This window comes from Salvelinus namaycush, unplaced genomic scaffold (genome assembly GCF_016432855.1).
Source record: "Salvelinus namaycush isolate Seneca unplaced genomic scaffold, SaNama_1.0 Scaffold103, whole genome shotgun sequence".
Lineage (NCBI taxonomy): Eukaryota > Metazoa > Chordata > Actinopteri > Salmoniformes > Salmonidae > Salvelinus > Salvelinus namaycush.
The window spans coordinates 400,121-419,951 of record NW_024057709.1 but is presented as its reverse complement, the minus strand read 5'-3'; positions in this window follow the sequence as shown (position 1 = coordinate 419,951).

Below are 19,831 nucleotides of genomic sequence, written 5' to 3'. Positions count from 1 at the left end.
AACAATCAACTGACTGGCTTTCTTGATGTCTGTAGTATTCTCTCTGGTCTGCAATCTGGTTTCCGCTCAGGTTATAGGTGTGTCACTGCAACCTTAAAGGCCCTCAATGATGTCACCATTGCCCTTGATTCTAAGCAATGTTGTGCTGCTATTTTTATTGACTTGGCCAAAGCTTTTGAGACGGTAGACCATTCCATTCTTGTGGGCCGGTTAAGGAGTATTGGTGTCTCTGAGGGGTCTTTGTGCTGGTTTGCTAACCACCTCGAAGAGTGCAGTGTATAAAGTCAGAAAATCTGCTGTCTCAGCCACTGCCTGACACCAAGGGAGTACCCCAAGGCTCAATCCTAGGCCCCACACTCTTCTCAATTTACATCAACAACATAGCTCACGCAGTAGGAAGCTCTCTCTCATCCATTTATATGCAGATGATACGGTCTTATACTCAGCTGGCCCCTCCCAGGATTTTGTGTTAAACACTCTACAATAAAGCTTTCTTAGTGTCCAACAAGCTTTCTCTGCCCTTAACCTTGTTCTGAACACCTCCAAAACAAAGGTCATGTGGTTTGGTTAGAAGAATGCCCCTCTCCCCACAGGTGTGATTACTACCTCTGAGGGTATAAAGGTTAAGGTAGTCACCTCATACAAGTACAGTACTTGGGAGTATGGCTAGACGGTACACTGTCCTTCTCTCAGCACATATCAAAGCTGCAGGCTAACGTTAAATCTAGACTTGGTTACCTCTATCGTAATCACCCCAGCTGCCAAACTAACCCTGATTCAGATGACCATCCTACCCATGCTACATTAGAGACATAATTTATAGATCAGCAGGTAAGGGTGCTCTCGAGCAGCTAGATGTTCTTTACCATTCGGCCATCAGATTTGCCACCAATGCTCCTTATAGGAGACATCACTGCACTCTACACTCCTCGGTAAACTGGTCATCTCTGTATACCTGTCGCAAGACCCACTGGTTGATGCTTATTTATAAAACCTTCTTAGGCCTCACTCCCCTCTATCTGAGATATCTTCTGCAGCCCTCATCCTCCACATACAACACCCATCAACAACAATCCGACCATCACCCCTGGTGAGACAAAACTGCGACTCGTCAGTGAAGAGCACTTTTTGCCAGTCCTGTCTGGTCCAGCGATGATGGGTTTGTGCCCATAGGCGACGTTGTTGCCGGTGATGTCTGGTGAGGACCTGCCTTACAACAGGCCTACAAGCCCTCAGTCCAGCCTCTCTCAGCCTATTGCGGACAGTCTGAGCACTGATGGAGGGATTGTGCGTTCCTGGTGTAACTCGGGCAGTTGTTGCTATCCTGTACCTGTCCCGCAGGTGTGATGTTCGGATGTACCGATCCTGTGCAGGTGTTGTTACACGTGGTCTGCACTGCGAGGACGATCAGCTGTCCGTCTTGTCTCCCTGTAGCGCTGTCTTAGGCGTCTCCCAGTACGGACATTGCAATGTATTGCCCTGGCCACATCTGCAGTCCTCATGCCTCCTTGCAGCATGCCTAAGGCACGTTCACACAGATGAGCAGGGACCCTGGGCATCTTTCTTTTGGTGTTTTTCAGAGTCAGTAGAAAGGCCTCTTTAGTGTCCTAAGTGTCCATAACTGTGACCTTAATTGCCTTCCGTCTGTAAGCTGTAAGTGTCTTAACGACCGTTCCACAGGTGCATGTTCATTAATTGTTTATGGTTCATTGAACAAGCATTGGAAACAGTGTTTAAACCCTTTACAATGAAGATCTGTGAAGTTATTTGGATTTTTATGAATTATCTTTGAAAGACAAGGTCCTGAAAAGGGACGTTTCTTTTTTTGACAAGTTTATTGGTGGCACAGACGGTTTCATCCTGTCCTACACGTAAATGACCCTCGCCTAATGATTGCGTCTGAAGCTGGGCTTGCAGCACAGCTATCCTCGCCATAAGGCGATCGTTCTCCTGTATATTATGAGTACAGCGACTGCAATTAGAAGGCATACTGTTAATGTAACTACTTAGCTTCGGCTGGTGGAGGTCCTGACGAACCACGTACAGATAAAGCGTCCGGGGTGAAAAAGTTTAATGAAAAATCTTGAGTGAGGGAAAAAAATTCAAATATAAAACGGTATTTAAAAAGCAAAAACCGTAAAGTTGGTAGATAGCAAAGTAAGATTAGCAACAAACAGCACAGCAGCACGTAAACAAGTCTACAAGTTGTGACCGCAGAAGTCCAGTGTTGTGTTGGATAGCCAGCTCAGCATCCCTCTGTTTGAGCAGGGTGTTTGAGTAGGCTAAACTAGCTAGCTGCATTTGCTAACTAAGTAAGTGAAACTGAATTTAAAAAAAAATTATAATATGAATTTGTTAAAAACTGTTAAACTATTGTCTTTCTCTCTCTTTGAGAGACTACTCACCACATGTGAGGAGGACGGAAGCTAGCTGTCGTCTGGCTACACCATGGTGCTACCCTACATTATTCATTCCTTTACACTTGTGTGTATTAGGTAGTTGTTGTGAAATTGTTAGGTTAGATTACTTGTTAGATATTACTGCACGGTCGGAACTAGAAGCACAAGCATTTCGCTACACTCGCATTAACATCTGCTAACCATGTGTATGTGACCAATAAAATTAGATTTGATTACAGAGTGCTGTTGAGACTCCTGTAGACCTTCATTGCAAAACAGTGTTTTAATCAGTTATTTGGTGGCGTGAATATATTCAGTATAGTTTTATCTAAAAATGATAACCTTTTAAATGTTTTACAATTAAAATTTTTATGAAATTCACTATAGAGGATGTTCTTTCCCTTCCTCCTCTGAGGAACCTCCTCTGGTCTGGACCGGCCCTTCCTCCTCTGAGGAGCCTCCTCTGGTCTGGACCGGCCCTTCCTCCTCTGAGGAGCCTCCACTGGTCTGGACCGGCCCTTCCTCCTCTGAGGAGCCTCCACTGGTCTGGACATATATCCGGGAGCAGTGGGCGAATGCTGCTTCTCGTAGGCCCGTGAAAAGCTCAATGAATTGTGTAGGCGGTGGGAATGGGCGGATTTCTCCATCCCCTTCTCCGGCTGCTGTATTGGGCAGTTCAATGGTGAGAAATATCTCAGTCCCTGGAGCAAAAACGTTGTACTATCCAGGAGCACGACTACAGGACATCAATAAGCTGTTCCCAAACATTATAAACCAGCATCAGGACATCAATAAGATGCTCCCAAACATTATAAACCAGCATCAGGACATCAATAAGCTGCTCCCAAACACTATAAACCAGCATCAGGACATCAATAAGCTGCTCCCAAACATTATAAACCAGCATCAGGACATCAATAAGATGCTCCCAAACATTAACCAGCATCAGGACATCAATAAGATGCTCCCAAACATTATAAACCAGCATCAGGACATCAATAAGCTGCTCCCAAACATTATAAACCTGCATCAGGACATCAATAATTTGCTCCCAAACATTATAAACCAGCATCAGGACATCAATAATCTGCTCCCGAACATTAACCTGCATCAGGACATCAATAATCTGCTCCCAAACATTATAAACCAGCATCAGGACATCAATAAGCTGCTCCCAAACATTATAAACCTGCATCAGGACATCAATAAGCTGCTCCCAAACATTATAAACCAGCATCAGGACATCAATAATCTGCTCCCGAACATTAACCTGCATCAGGACATCAATAAGCTGCTCCCAAACATTATAAACCAGCATCAGGACATCAATAATCTGCTCCCAAACATTATAAACCTGCATCAGGACATCAATAAGCTGCTCCCAAACATTATAAACCTGCATCAGGACATCAATAAGCTGCTCCCAAACATTATAAACCTGCATCAGGACATCAATAATCTGCTCCCCAACATTATAAACCTGCATCAGGACATCAATAAGCTGCTCCCAAACATTATAAACCTGCATCAGGACATCAATAAGCTGCTCCCAAACACTATAAACCAGCATCAGGACATCAATAAGCTGCTCCCAAACACTATAAACCTGCATCAGGACATCAATAAGCTGCTCCCAAACATTATAAACCTGCATCAGGACATCAATAAGCTGCTCCCAAACATTATAAACCAGCATCAGGACATCAATAATCTGCTCCCGAACATTAACCTGCATCAGGACATCAATAAGCTGCTCCCAAACACTATAAACCTGCATCAGGACATCAATAAGCTGCTCCCAAACATTATAAACCTGCATCAGGACATCAATAAGCTGCTCCCAAACACTATAAACCTGCATCAGGACATCAATAAGCTGCTCCCAAACACTATAAACCAGCATCAGGACATCAATAAGCTGCTCCCAAACATTATAAACCTGCATCAGGACATCAATAAGCTGCTCCCAAACATTATAAACCTGCATCAGGACATCAATAAGCTGCTCCCAAACATTAACCTGCATCAGGACATCAATAAGCTGCTCCCAAACACTATAAACCTGCATCAGGACATCAATAAGCTGCTCCCAAACATTATAAACCAGCATCAGGACATCAATAAGCTGCTCCCAAACATTATAAACCAGCATCAGGACATCAATAAGCTGCTCCCAAACATTATAAACCAGCATCAGGACATCAATAAGATGCTCCCAAACATTATAAACCAGCATCAGGACATCAATAAGCTGCTCCCAAACATTATGAACCAGCATCAGGACATCAATAAGCTGCTCCCAAACATTATAAACCAGCATCAGGACATCAATAATCTGCTCTCCAACATTATAAACCTGCATCAGGACATCAATAAGCTGCTCCCAAACATTATAAACCAGCATCAGGACATCAATAATCTGCTCCCAAACATTATAAACCTGCATCAGGACATCAATAAGCTGCTCCCAAACATTATAAACCTGCATCAGGACATCAATAAGCTGCTCCCAAACATTATAAACCTGCATCAGGACATCAATAAGCTGCTCCCAAACACTATAAACCTGCATCAGGACATCAATAAGCTGCTCCCAAACACTATAAACCAGCATCAGGACATCAATAAGATGCTCCCAAACATTATAAACGTGCATCAGGACATCAATAAGCTGCTCCCCAACATTATGTACCTGCATCAGGACATCAATAAGCTGCTCCCAAACATTATAAACCAGCATCAGGACATCAATAATCTGCTCCCAAACATTATAAACCTGCATCAGGACATCAATAAGATGCTCCCAAACATTATAAACCTGCATCAGGACATCAATAAGATGCTCCCAAACATTATAAACCTGCATCAGGACATCAATAATCTGCTCCCAAACATTATAAACCAGCATCAGGACATCAATAAGCTGCTCCCAAACATTATAAACCATTATCAGGACATCAATAAGCTGCTCCCAAACACTATAAACCTGCATCAGGACATCAATAAGCTGCTCCCCAACATTATAAACCTGCATCAGGACATCAATAAGCTGCTCCCAAACATTATAAACCTGCATCAGGACATCAATAAGCTGCTCCCAAACACTATAAACCAGCATCAGGACATCAATAAGCTGCTCCCAAACACTATAAACCTGCATCAGGACATCAATAAGCTGCTCCCAAACACTATAAACCTGCATCAGGACATCAATAAGCTGCTCCCAAACACTATAAACCAGCATCAGGACATCAATAAGATGCTCCCCAACATTATAAACCTGCATCAGGACATCAATAAGCTGCTCCCAAACATTATAAACCAGCATCAGGACATCAATAAGCTGCTCCCAAACACTATAAACCTGCATCTGGACATCAATAATCTGCTCCCAAACATTATAAACCAGCATCAGGACATCAATAATCTGCTCCCAAACATTATAAACCAGCATCAGGACATCAATAATCTGCTCCCAAACATTATAAACCAGCATCAGGACATCAATAATCTGCTCCCAAACATTATAAACCTGCATCAGGACATCAATAAGCTGCTCCCAAACATTATAAACCAGCATCAGGACATCAATAAGCTGCTCCCAAACATTATAAACCTGCATCAGGACATCAATAAGCTGCTCCCAAACATTATAAACCAGCATCAGGACATCAATAAGCTGCTCCCAAACACTATAAACCTGCATCAGGACATCAATAAGCTGCTCCCAAACACTATAAACCAGCATTAGGACATCAATAAGCTGCTCCCAAACATTATAAACCTGCATCAGGACATCAATAAGCTGCTCCCAAACATTATAAACCTGCATCAGGACATCAATAAGCTGCTCCCAAACATTATAAACCTGCATCAGGACATCAATAAGCTGCTCCCAAACATTATAAACCTGCATCAGGACATCAATAAGCTGCTCCCAAACATTATAAACCTGCATCAGGACATCAATAAGCTGCTCCCAAACACTATAAACCTGCATCAGGACATCAATAAGCTGCTCCCAAACACTATAAACCAGCATCAGGACATCAATAAGATGCTCCCCAACATTATAAACCTGCATCAGGACATCAAGAAGCTGCTCCCAAACATTATAAACCAGCATCAGGACATCAATAAGCTGCTCCCAAACACTATAAACCTGCATCTGGACATCAATAAGCTGCTCCCAAACATTATAAACCTGCATCAGGACATCAATAAGCTGCTCCCAAACATTATAAACCTGCATCAGGACATCAATAAGCTGCTCCCAAATATTATAAACCTGCATCAGGACATCAATAAGCTGCTCCCAAACATTATAAACCTGCATCAGGACATCAATAAGCTGCTCCCAAACACTATAAACCTGCATCAGGACATCAATAAGCTGCTCCCAAACATTATAAACCAGCATCAGGACATCAATAAGCTGCTCCCAAACATTATAAACCAGCATCAGGACATCAATAAGCTGCTCCCAAACATTATAAACCAGCATCAGGACATCAATAAGCTGCTCCCAAACATTATAAACCTGCATCAGGACATCAATAAGCTGCTCCCAAACATTATAAACCAGCATCAGGACATCAATAAGCTGCTCCCAAACATAAACCTGCATCTGGACATCAAGAAGCTGCTCCCAAACACTATAAACCAGCATCAGGACATCAATAAGCTGCTCCCCAACATTATAAACCTGCATCAGGACATCAATAAGCTGCTCCCAAACATTATAAACCAGCATCAGGACATCAATAAGCTGCTCCCAAACATTATAAACCAGCATCAGGACATCAATAAGCTGCTCCCAAACACTATAAACCTGCATCAGGACATCAATAAGCTGCTCCCAAACATTAACCAGCATCAGGACATCAATAAGCTGCTCCCAAACATTAACCAGCATCAGGACATCAATAAGCTGCTCCCAAACACAAAAACATCTGTGGGTGGAACATTTACTGACAATTTTGATACCTTCTGGAAACAAAACACATTTTATAAGGAGGGTGGGATCCACCCAAATCATTTGGGGTCCCTGGATCCTTTCACAGCATTATAAGTCTGCATTGAGACAATGACTTATCAATGACCCAAGCCCAGCTCAGCTAATCCCTACCATTGTGTCGCTGAGTTGTCATAATGCTTTAGCAAATGTACATTATCCCAGGGGGTGCTGGATATCACAATGTAAGTAACCTGATGTATGTCCCTCTAACTGCCCTGAAAACCTCTGCTGATCCTACAGCTATCGTTTGCTGTAACTATGTGCCTATGAACCAGAGTTATACTGTTAACACTGAGGCAGTGTGCCCTAGGAGGAAGTCCACTGTGTGCAGCTCAGCCTGCATTAACATAAATAACATGAGAATGTCTACTTCTGCTAAGCTTCCCAGTAAAACAATGAAAACAATCAAGCATCCCAGAAAAGTGCTAAAAATAGCCCACGTTAACATATGTAGCCTAAGAAACAAGGTCCATGAAATCAGTAATTTGCTAGTAACAGATGACATTCATATTCGGACTATCTCTGAAACTCACTTAGATACATTTGATGATACAGTGGTAGCAATACATGGTTATAACATCTACAGAAAATACAGAAATGCCAAAGGTGGAGGTGTTGCTGTTTATATTCAGAACCACATTCCTGTAGAGATTAGAGAGGATCTAATGTTCAATACTGTTGAAGTAATATGGCTACAGGTTCATCTGCCTCACCTAAAGCCCATTCTGGTGGCAAGCTGCTATAGCACACCAAGTGCTAACAGCCAGTACCTGGATAACATGTGTGAAATGCTTGATAATGTAAGTGATATCAACAGAGAGGTACATTTTCTGGGTGATTTAAATATTGACTGGATTTCATCAAACTGCCCACTCAGGAAAAAGCTTCAAACTGTAACCAGTGCCTGCAACCTGGTTCAGGTTATCAGTCAACCTACCAGGGTATTTACAAACAGCACAGGAATAAAATCATCAACATGTATTGATCACATCTTTACTGATGCTGCAGAAATGTGCTTGAAAGCAGTATCCAGATCCATCAGATGTAATGATCACAATATAGCAGCCATATCTAGGAAAACCAACGTTCCAAAGGCTGGGCCTAATATAGTGTATAAGAGGTCAGGCTGGGCCTAATAAAGTGTATAAGAGGTCAGGCTGGGCCTAATATAGTGTATAAGAGGTCAGGCTGGGCCTAATAAAGTGTATAAGAGGTCAGGCTGGGCCTAATAAAGTGTATAAGAGGTCAGGCTGGGCCTAATATAGTGTATAAGAGGTCAGGCTGGGCCTAATATAGTGTATAAGAGGTCAGGCTGGGCCTAATAAAGTGTATAAGAGGTCAGGCTGGGCCTAATATAGTGTATAAGAGGTCAGGCTGGGCCTAATAAAGTGTATAAGAGGTCAGGCTGGGCCTAATATAGTGTATAAGAGGTCAGGCTGGGCCTAATATAGTGTATAAGAGGTCATACATTAAGAATATTTGCTGGTGTGTAATGAGGAACAAACAGACGCTACACTTGACACATTTATGAAATTGCTTATCCCAGTTACTAATAAGCACCCATTTAGAAAATGACTGTAAAAACTGTTAAATCACCATGGATTGATGAGGAATTGAAAAATGGTATTGTTGAGAGGTATGAGGCTATCAAAATAAAGAAAGTCGCACACTCCATGTGTAATCTCCCAGCAATTTAATGGGTATTTACCAACGTTTCACCATCACTGTGCCTTCCTCAAGGGTGGGCAAATGAAGAAATCACGTGACTAAACTGAATAAAAAGAAGAAGAAACTACTCTATGAAACCAGAGATAAATTAAATAAAGAATGATAGTAAAAAGCTTTGGAGCATCTTCAATTAAATTTGGGGAAAAAGGCAAACTCAGCTCCATCATTCATTGAATCAGATGACTCATTCATCACAAAACCCACTGATATTACCAACTACTTTAATGATTTTTTAGATTGGCAAGATTAGCAAACTTAGGCATGACATGTGGAAGAGGTGAACAAATGATTGTCTATCAACAATGACAAGCCACTGGCGTCTGACAACTTGGATGGAAAATGACTGAGGATAATAGTGGACAATATTGCCACTCCTATTTAGCATATCTTCAATCTAAGCCTACTAAACTGTGCCCTCAGGCCTGGAGGGAAGCTAAAGTCATTCCGCTACCCAAGAATTTTAAAACGCCCTTTACTGGCTCAAATAGCTGACCAATCAGCCTGTTACCAACCCTTAGTAAACAGACTTTCAGCATGCTTATAGGGAAGTAAATTCAACAAGCACAGCACTTACACAAATGACTGATGATTGGCTGAGAAAAATTGACAATACAAAGATTGTGGAGGCTGTTTTGTGAGACTTCAGTGCAGCTTTTGACATTATTGATCATAGTCTGCTGCTGGAGAAACGTTTGTGTTATGGCTTTACACCCCCTGCTATAATGTGTTATGGCTTTACACCCCCTGCTATAATGTGTTATGGCTTTACACCCCCTGCTATATTGTGGATAAAGAGTTACCTGTCTAACAGAACACAGAGGGTGTTCTTTAATGGAAGCCTCTCCAACATGATCCAGGTAGAATCAGGAATTCCCCAGGGCAGCTGTCCCTTACTTTTTTCAATCTTTACTAACGACATGCCACTGGCTTTGAGTAAATCCAGTTTGTCTATGTATGCGAATGACTCAACACTATACACGTCAGCTACTACAGCGACTGAAATGACTGCAACACTCAGCAAAGAGCTGCAGTTAGTTTCAGAGTGGGTGGCAAGGAATAAGTTAATCCTAAATATTTATACAACTAAAAGCATTGTATTTGGGACAAATCATTCACTAAACCCTAAACCTCAACTAAATCTTGTAAATCTAAATCTCAACGAAATCTTGCCTGTGTTTTAGTCTGAATGACTCTAGATCTATCCTATAGCTTGTGTTTTAGTCTGAGTGACTCTAGGTCTATCCTATAGCCTGTGCTTTAGTCTGAGTGAATCTAGGTCTATCCTATAGCCTGTGTTTTAGTCTGAGTGACTCTAGATCTATCCTATAGCCTGTGTTTTAGTCTGAATGACTCTAGGTCTATCCTATAGCCTGTGTTTTAGTCTGAGTGACTCTAGGTCTATCCTATAGCCTGTGTTTTAGTCTGAGTGACTCTAGATCTATCCTATAGCCTGTGTTTTAGTCTGAATGACTCTAGGTCTATCCTATAGCCTGTGTTTTAGTCTGAGTGACTCTAGGTCTATCCTACAGCCTGTGCTTTAGTCTGAGTGACTCTAGATCTATCCTACAGCCGGTGTTTTAGTCTGAGTGACTCTAGGTCTATCCTATAGCCTGTGTTTTAGTCTGAGTGACTCTAGATCTATCCTACAGCCGGTGTTTTAGTCTGAGTGACTCTAGGTCTATCCTATAGCCTGTGTTTTAGTCTGAGTGACTCTAGATCTATCCTACAGCCGGTGTTTTAGTCTGAGTGACTCTAGGTCTATCCTATAGCCTGTGTTTTAGTCTGAGTGACTCTAGGTCTATCCTACAGCCGGTGTTTTAGTCTGAGTGACTCCAATAATCTCCTTTTTTATTATTAATTTACAAAGTGTTGCCTGCTCTTCCATTCACAATACAACCACAATTAGTGTAAACCTAAGACATATTTAAAGTGTAGCCTGCTACACTAAAGGTTATAGCAAGGAAGACACTATATGGTGTGAATGATGCACCGTTCAACCTTCGTTAGGCTACTGGAGGCTTGTCTATATCCACACCCTACTGGAGGCTTGTCTATATCAACACCCTACTGGAGGCTTGTCTATATCCACTCCCTACTGGAGGCTTGTCTATATCCACACCCTACTGGAGTCTTGTCTATATCCACTCCCTACTGGAGGCTTGTCTATATCCACTCCCTACTGGAGGCTTGTCTATATCAACACCCTACTGGAGGCTTGTCTATATCCACACCCTACTGGAGGCTCGTCTATATCAACACCCTACTGGAGTCTTGTCTATATCAACACCCTACTGGAGGCTTGTCTATATCAACACCCTACTGGAGGCTTGTCTATATCCACACCCTACTGGAGGCTTGTCTATATCAACACCCTACTGGAGGCTTGTCTATATCCACACCCTACTGGAGGCTCGTCTATATCAACACCCTACTGGAGTCTTGTCTATATCAACACCCTACTGGAGGCTTGTCTATATCCACACCCTACTGGAGGCTTGTCTATATCCACACCCTACTGGAGGCTTGTCTATATCAACACCCTACTGGAGGCTTGTCTATATCAACACCCTACTGGAGGCTCGTCTATATCAACACCCTACTGGAGGCTTGTCTATATCAACACCCTACTGGAGGCTTGTCTATATCAACACCCTACTGGAGGCTTGTCTATATCAACACCCTACTGGAGGCTTGTCTATATCAACACCCTACTGGAGGCTTGTCTATATCCACACCCTACTGGAGGCTGGTCTATATCCACACCCTACTGGAGGCTTGTCTATATCAACACCCTACTGGAGGCTTGTCTATATCCACACCCTACTGGAGGCTTGTCTATATCCACACCCTACTGGAGGCTTGTCTATATCCACACCCTACTGGAGGCTTGTCTATATCAACACCCTACTGGAGGCTTGTCTATATCAACACCCTACTGGAGGCTTGTCTATATCCACACCCTACTGGAGGCTTGTCTATATCCACACCCTACTGGAGGCTTGTCTATATCAACACCCTACTGGAGGATTGTCTATATCAACACCCTACTGGAGGCTTGTCTATATCCACACCCTACTGGAGGCTTGTCTATATCAACACCCTACTGGAGGCTTGTCTATATCCACACCCTACTGGAGGCTTGTCTATATCAACACCCTACTGGAGGCTTGTCTATATCAACACCCTACTGGAGGCTTGTCTATATCCACACCCTACTGGAGGCTTGTCTATATCAACACCCTACTGGAGGCTTGTCTATATCCACACCCTACTGGAGGCTTGTCTATATCCACACCCTACTGGAGGCTTGTCTATATCAACACCCTACTGGAGGCTTGTCTATATCCACACCCTACTGGAGGCTTGTCTATATCCACACCCTACTGGAGGCTTGTCTATATCCACACCCTACTGGAGGCTTGTCTATATCCACACCCTACTGGAGGCCTGTCTATATCAACACCCTACTGGAGGCTTGTCTATATCCACACCCTACTGGAGGCCTGTCTATATCAACACCCTACTGGAGGCTTGTCTATATCCACACCCTACTGGAGGCTTGTCTATATCAACACCCTACTGGAGGCTTGTCTATATCAACACCCTACTGGAGGCTTGTCTATATCCACACCCTACTGGAGGCTTGTCTATATCCACACCATACTGGAGGCTTGTCTATATCCACACCCTACTGGAGGCTTGTCTATATCAACACCCTACTGGAGGCTTGTCTATATCCCCCTCTACTGGAGGCTTGACTGTATCAACACTCTACTGGAGGCTTGTCTATATCCACACCCTACTGGAGGCTTGTCTATATCCACACCCTACTGCAGGCTTGTCTATATCCACACCCTACTGGAGGCTTGTCTATATCCACACCCTACTGGAGGCTTGTCTATATCCACACCCTACTGGAGGCGTGTCTATATCCACACCCTACTGGAGGCTTGTCTATATCCACACCCTACTGGAGGCTTGTCTATATCCACACGCTACTGGAGGCTTGTCTATATCCACACCCTACTGGAGGCTTGTCTATATCCACACCCTACTGGAGGCTTGTCTATATCAAAACCCTACTGGAGGCTTGTCTATATCCACACCCTACTGGAGGCTTGTCTATATCAACACTCTACTGGAGGCTTGTCTATATCCACACCCTACTGGAGGCTGGTCTATATCCCCCTCTACTGGAGGCTTGTCTATATCAACACCCTACTGGAGGATTGTCTATATCAACACCCTACTGGAGGCTTGTCTATATCCACACCCTACTGGAGGCTTGTCTATATCAACACCCTACTGGAGGCTTGTCTATATCCACACCCTACTGGAGGCTTGTCTATATCAACACCCTACTGGAGGCTTGTCTATATCAACACCCTACTGGAGGCTTGTCTATATCCACACCCTACTGGAGGCTTGTCTATATCAACACCCTACTGGAGGCTTGTCTATATCCACACCCTACTGGAGGCTTGTCTATATCCACACCCTACTGGAGGCTTGTCTATATCAACACCCTACTGGAGGCTTGTCTATATCAACACCCTACTGGAGGCTTGTCTATATCAACACCCTACTGGAGGCTTGTCTATATCCACACCCTACTGGAGGCTTGTCTATATCAAAACCCTACTGGAGGCTTGTCTATATCAACACCCTACTGGAGGCTTGTCTATATCAACACCCTACTGGAGGCTTGTCTATATCCACACCCTACTGGAGGCTGGTCTATATCAACACCCTACTGGAGGCTGGTCTATATCAACACCCTACTGGAGGCTGGTCTATATCAACACCCTACTGGAGGCTTGTCTATATCCAAACCCTACTGGAGGCTTGTCTATATCAACACCATACTGGAGGCTTGTCTATATCCACACCCTACTGGAGGCTTGTCTATATCAACACCCCACTGGAGGCTTGTCTATATCAACACCCTACTGGAGGCTGGACTATATCAACACCCTACTGGAGGCTTGTCTATATCAACACCCTACTGGAGGCTTGTCTATATCCACACCCTACTGGAGGCTTGTCTATATATACACCCTACTGGAGGCTTGTCTATATCAACACCCTACTGGAGGCTTGTCTATATCCACACCCTACTGGAGGCTTGTCTATATCAACACCCTACTGGAGGCTTGTCTATATCAACACCCTACTGGAGGCTTGTCTATATCCACACCCTACTGGAGGCTTGTCTATATCCACACCCTACTGGAGGCTTGTCTATATCCACACCCTACTGGAGGCTTGTCTATATCCACACCCTACTGGAGGCAGGTCTATATCAACACCCTACTGGAGGCTGGTCTATATCAACACCCTACTGGAGGCTTGTCTATATCCACACCCTACTGGAGGCTTGTCTATATCAACACCATACTGGAGGCTTGTCTATATCCACACCCTACTGGAGGCTTGTCTATATCAACACCCTACTGGAGGCTTGTCTATATCCACACCCTACTGGAGGCTGGACTATATCCACACCCTACTGGAGGCTGGACTATATCAACACCCTACTGGAGGCTTGTCTATATCAACACCCTACTGGAGGCTTGTCTATATCCACACCCTACTGGAGGCTTGTCTATATCAACACCCTACTGGAGGCTTGTCTATATCCACACCCTACTGGAGGCTTGTCTATATCAACACCCTACTGGAGGCTTGTCTATATCAACACCCTACTGGAGGCTTGACTATATCAACACCCTACTGGAGGCTTGTCTATATCAACACCCTACTGGAGGCTTGTCTATATCAACACCCTACTGGAGGCTTGACTATATCAACACCCTACTGGAGGCTTGTCTATATCAACACCCTACTGGAGGCTTGTCTATATCAACACCCTACTGGAGGCTTGTCTATATCAACACCCTACTGGAGGCTTGTCTATATCAACACCCTACTGGAGGCTGGTCTATATCAACACCCTACTGGAGGCTTGTCTATATCCACACCCTACTGGAGGCTTGTCTATATCAACACCCTACTGGAGGCTTGACTATATCAACACCCTACTGGAGGCTTGTCTATATCAACACCCTACTGGAGGCTTGTCTATATCCACACCCTACTGGAGGCTTGTCTATATCAACACCCTACTGGAGGCTTGTCTATATCAACACCCTACTGGAGGCTTGTCTATATCCACACCCTACTGGAGGCTTGTCTATATCCACACCCTACTGGAGGCTTGTCTATATCAACACCCTACTGGAGGCTTGTCTATATCCACACCCTACTGGAGGCTGGTCTATATCAACACCCTACTGGAGGCTTGTCTATATCAACACCCTACTGGAGGCTTGTCTATATCCACACCCTACTGGAGGCTTGTCTATATCCACACCCTACTGGAGGCTTGTCTATATCCACACCCTACTGGAGGCTGGTCTATATCAACACCCTACTGGAGGCTTGTCTATATCCACACCCTACTGGAGGCTTGTCTATATCAACACCCTACTGGAGGCTTGACTATATCAACACCCTACTGGAGGCTTGTCTATATCCACACCCTACTGGAGGCTTGTCTATATCCAAACCCTACTGGAGGCTGGTCTATATCAACACCCTACTGGAGGCTTGTCTATATCAACACCCTACTGGAGGCTTGTCTATATGAACACCCTACTGGAGGCTTGTCTATATCCACACCCTACTGGAGGCTTGTCTATGTCCACACCCTACTGGAGGCTTGTCTATTTCAACACCCTACTGGAGGCTTGTCTATATCAACACCCTACTGGAGGCTTGTCTATATCAACACCCTACTGGAGGCTGGTCTATATCAACACTCTACTGGAGGCTTGTCTATATCAACACCCTACTGGAGGCTGGTCTATATCCAGACCCTACTGGAGGCTTGTCTATATCCACACCCTACTGGAGGCTTGTCTATATCAACACCCTACTGGAGGCTTGTCTATATCCACACCCTACTGGAGGCTTGTCTATATCAACACTCTACTGGAGGCTTGTCTATATCCACACCCTACTGGAGGCTTGTCTATATCCACACCCTACTGGAGGCTTGTCTATATCCACACCCTACTGGAGGCTTGTCTATATCCACACCCTACTGGAGGCTTGTCTATATCCACACCCTGCTGGAGGCTTGTCTATATCCACACCCTACTGGAGGCTTGTCTATATCAACACCCTACTGGAGGCTTGTCTATATCAGCACCCTACTGGAGGCTTGTCTATATCCACACCCTACTGGAGGCTTGTCTATATCCACACCCTACTGGAGGCTTGTCTATATCCACACCCTACTGGAGGCTTGTCTATATCCACACCCTACTGGAGGCTTGTCTATATTCACAATCTACTGGAGGCTTGTCTATATCAACACCCTACTGGAGGCTTGTCTATATCAGCACCCTACTAGAGGCTTGTCTATATCAACACCCTACTGGAGGCTTGTCTATATCAGCACCCTACTGGAGGCTTGTCTATATCCACACCCTACTGGAGGCTTGTCTATATCCACACCCTACTGGAGGCTTGTCTATATCCACACCCTACTGGAGGCTTGTCTATATCAACACCCTACTGGAGCATTGACTATATCAACACCCTACTGGAGGCTTGTCTATATCAACACCATACTGGAGGCTTGTCTATATCCACACCCTACTGGAGGCTTGTCTATATCCACACCCTACTGGAGGCTTGTCTATATCCACACCCTACTGGAGGCTTGTCTATATCAACACTCTACTGGAGGCTTGTCTATATCCCCCTCTACTGGAGGCTTGACTATATCAACACCCTACTGGAGGCTTGTCTATATCAACACCATACTGGAGGCTTGTCTATATCCACACCCTACTGGAGGCTTGTCTATATCCACACCCTACTGGAGGCTTGTCTATATCAACACCCTACTGGAGGCTTGACTATATCAACACCCTACTGGAGGCTTGTCTATATCCACACCCTACTGGAGGCTTGTCTATATCCAAACCCTACTGGAGGCTGGTCTATATCAACACCCTACTGGAGGCTTGTCTATATCAACACCCTACTGGAGGCTTGTCTATATGAACACCCTACTGGAGGCTTGTCTATATCCACACCCGACTGGAGGCTTGTCTATGTCCACACCCTACTGGAGGCTTGTCTATTTCAACACCCTACTGGAGGCTTGTCTATATCAACACCCTACTGGAGGCTTGTCTATATCAACACCCTACTGGAGGCTGGTCTATATCAACACTCTACTGGAGGCTTGTCTATATCAACACCCTACTGGAGGCTGGTCTATATCCAGACCCTACTGGAGGCTTGTCTATATCCACACCCTACTGGAGGCTTGTCTATATCAACACCCTACTGGAGGCTTGTCTATATCCACACCCTACTGGAGGCTTGTCTATATCAACACTCTACTGGAGGCTTGTCTATATCCACACCCTACTGGAGGCTTGTCTATATCCACACCCTACTGGAGGCTTGTCTATATCCACACCCTACTGGAGGCTTGTCTATATCCACACCCTACTGGAGGCTTGTCTATATCCACACCCTGCTGGAGGCTTGTCTATATCCACACCCTACTGGAGGCTTGTCTATATCAACACCCTACTGGAGGCTTGTCTATATCAGCACCCTACTGGAGGCTTGTCTATATCCACACCCTACTGGAGGCTTGTCTATATCCACACCCTACTGGAGGCTTGTCTATATCCACACCCTACTGGAGGCTTGTCTATATCCACACCCTACTGGAGGCTTGTCTATATTCACAATCTACTGGAGGCTTGTCTATATCAACACCCTACTGGAGGCTTGTCTATATCAGCACCCTACTGGAGGCTTGTCTATATCAACACCCTACTGGAGGCTTGTCTATATCAGCACCCTACTGGAGGCTTGTCTATATCCACACCCTACTGGAGGCTTGTCTATATCCACACCCTACTGGAGGCTTGTCTATATCCACACCCTACTGGAGGCTTGTCTATATCAACACCCTACTGGAGCATTGACTATATCAACACCCTACTGGAGGCTTGTCTATATCAACACCATACTGGAGGCTTGTCTATATCCACACCCTACTGGAGGCTTGTCTATATCCACACCCTACTGGAGGCTTGTCTATATCCACACCCTACTGGAGGCTTGTCTATATCAACACTCTACTGGAGGCTTGTCTATATCCCCCTCTACTGGAGGCTTGACTATATCAACACCCTACTGGAGGCTTGTCTATATCAACACCATACTGGAGGCTTGTCTATATCCACACCCTACTGGAGGCTTGTCTATATCCACACCCTACTGGAGGCTTGTCTATATCCACACCCTGCTGGAGGCTTGTCTATATCCACACCCTACTGGAGGCTTGTCTATATCAACACCCTACTGGAGGCTTGTCTATATCAGCACCCTACTGGAGGCTTGTCTATATCCACACCCTACTGGAGGCTTGTCTATATCCACACCCTACTGGAGGCTTGTCTATATCCACACCCTACTGGAGGCTTGTCTATATCCACACCCTACTGGAGGCTTGTCTATATCAACACCCTTCTGGAGGCTTGTCTATATCCACACCCTACTGGAGGCTTGTCTATATCAACACCCTACTGGAGGTTTGTCTATATCCACACCCTACTGGAGGCTTGTCTATATCCACACCCTACTGGAGGCTTGTCTATATCCAAACCCTACTGGAGGCTTGTCTATATCAACACCATTCTGTCTATATAGACTAGTCCAGTCAGTGTCTATATAGACTAGTCCAGTCAGTGTCTATATAGACTAGGCCAGTCAGTGTCTGTATAGACTAGTCCAGTCAGTGTCTATATAGACTAGTCCAGTCAGTGTCTATATAGACTAGTCCAGTCAGTGTCTATATAGACTAGTCCAGTCAGTGTCTATATAGACTAGTCCAGTCAGTGTCTATATAGACTAGTTCAGTCAGTGTCTATATAGACTAGTCCAGTCAGTGTCTATATAGACTAGTCCAGTCAGTGTCTATATAGACTAGTCCAGTCAGTGTCTATATAGACTAGTTCAGTCAGTGTCTATATAGACTAGTCCAGTCAGTGTCTATATAGACTAGTCCAGTCAGTGTCTATATAGACTAGTCCAGTCAGTGTCTATATAGACTAGTCCAGTCAGTGTCTATATAGACTAGTCCAGTCAGTGTCTATATAGACTAGTCCAGTCAGTGTCTATATAGACTAGACCAGTCAGTGCCTATATAGACTAGTCCAGTCAGTGTCTATATAGACTAGTCCAGTCAGTGTCTATATAGACTAGGCCAGTCAGTGTCTATATAGACTAGTCCAGTCAGTGTTTATATAGAGTCAGTCAGTGTCTATATAGACTAGTCCAGTCAGTGTCTATATAGACTAGTCCAGTCAGTGTCTATATAGACTAGTCCAGTCAGTGTCTATATAGACTAGTCCAGTCAGTGTCTATATAGACTAGGCCAGTCAGTGTCTATATAGACTAGTCCAGTCAGTGTTTATATAGAGTCAGTCAGTGTCTATATAGACTAGTCCAGTCAGTGTCTATATAGACTAGTCCAGTCAGTGTCTATATAGACTAGGCCAGTCAGTGTCTATATAGACTAGGCCAGCCAGTGTCTATATAGACTAGTCCAGTCAGTGTCTATATAGACTAGTCCAGTCAGTGTCTATAT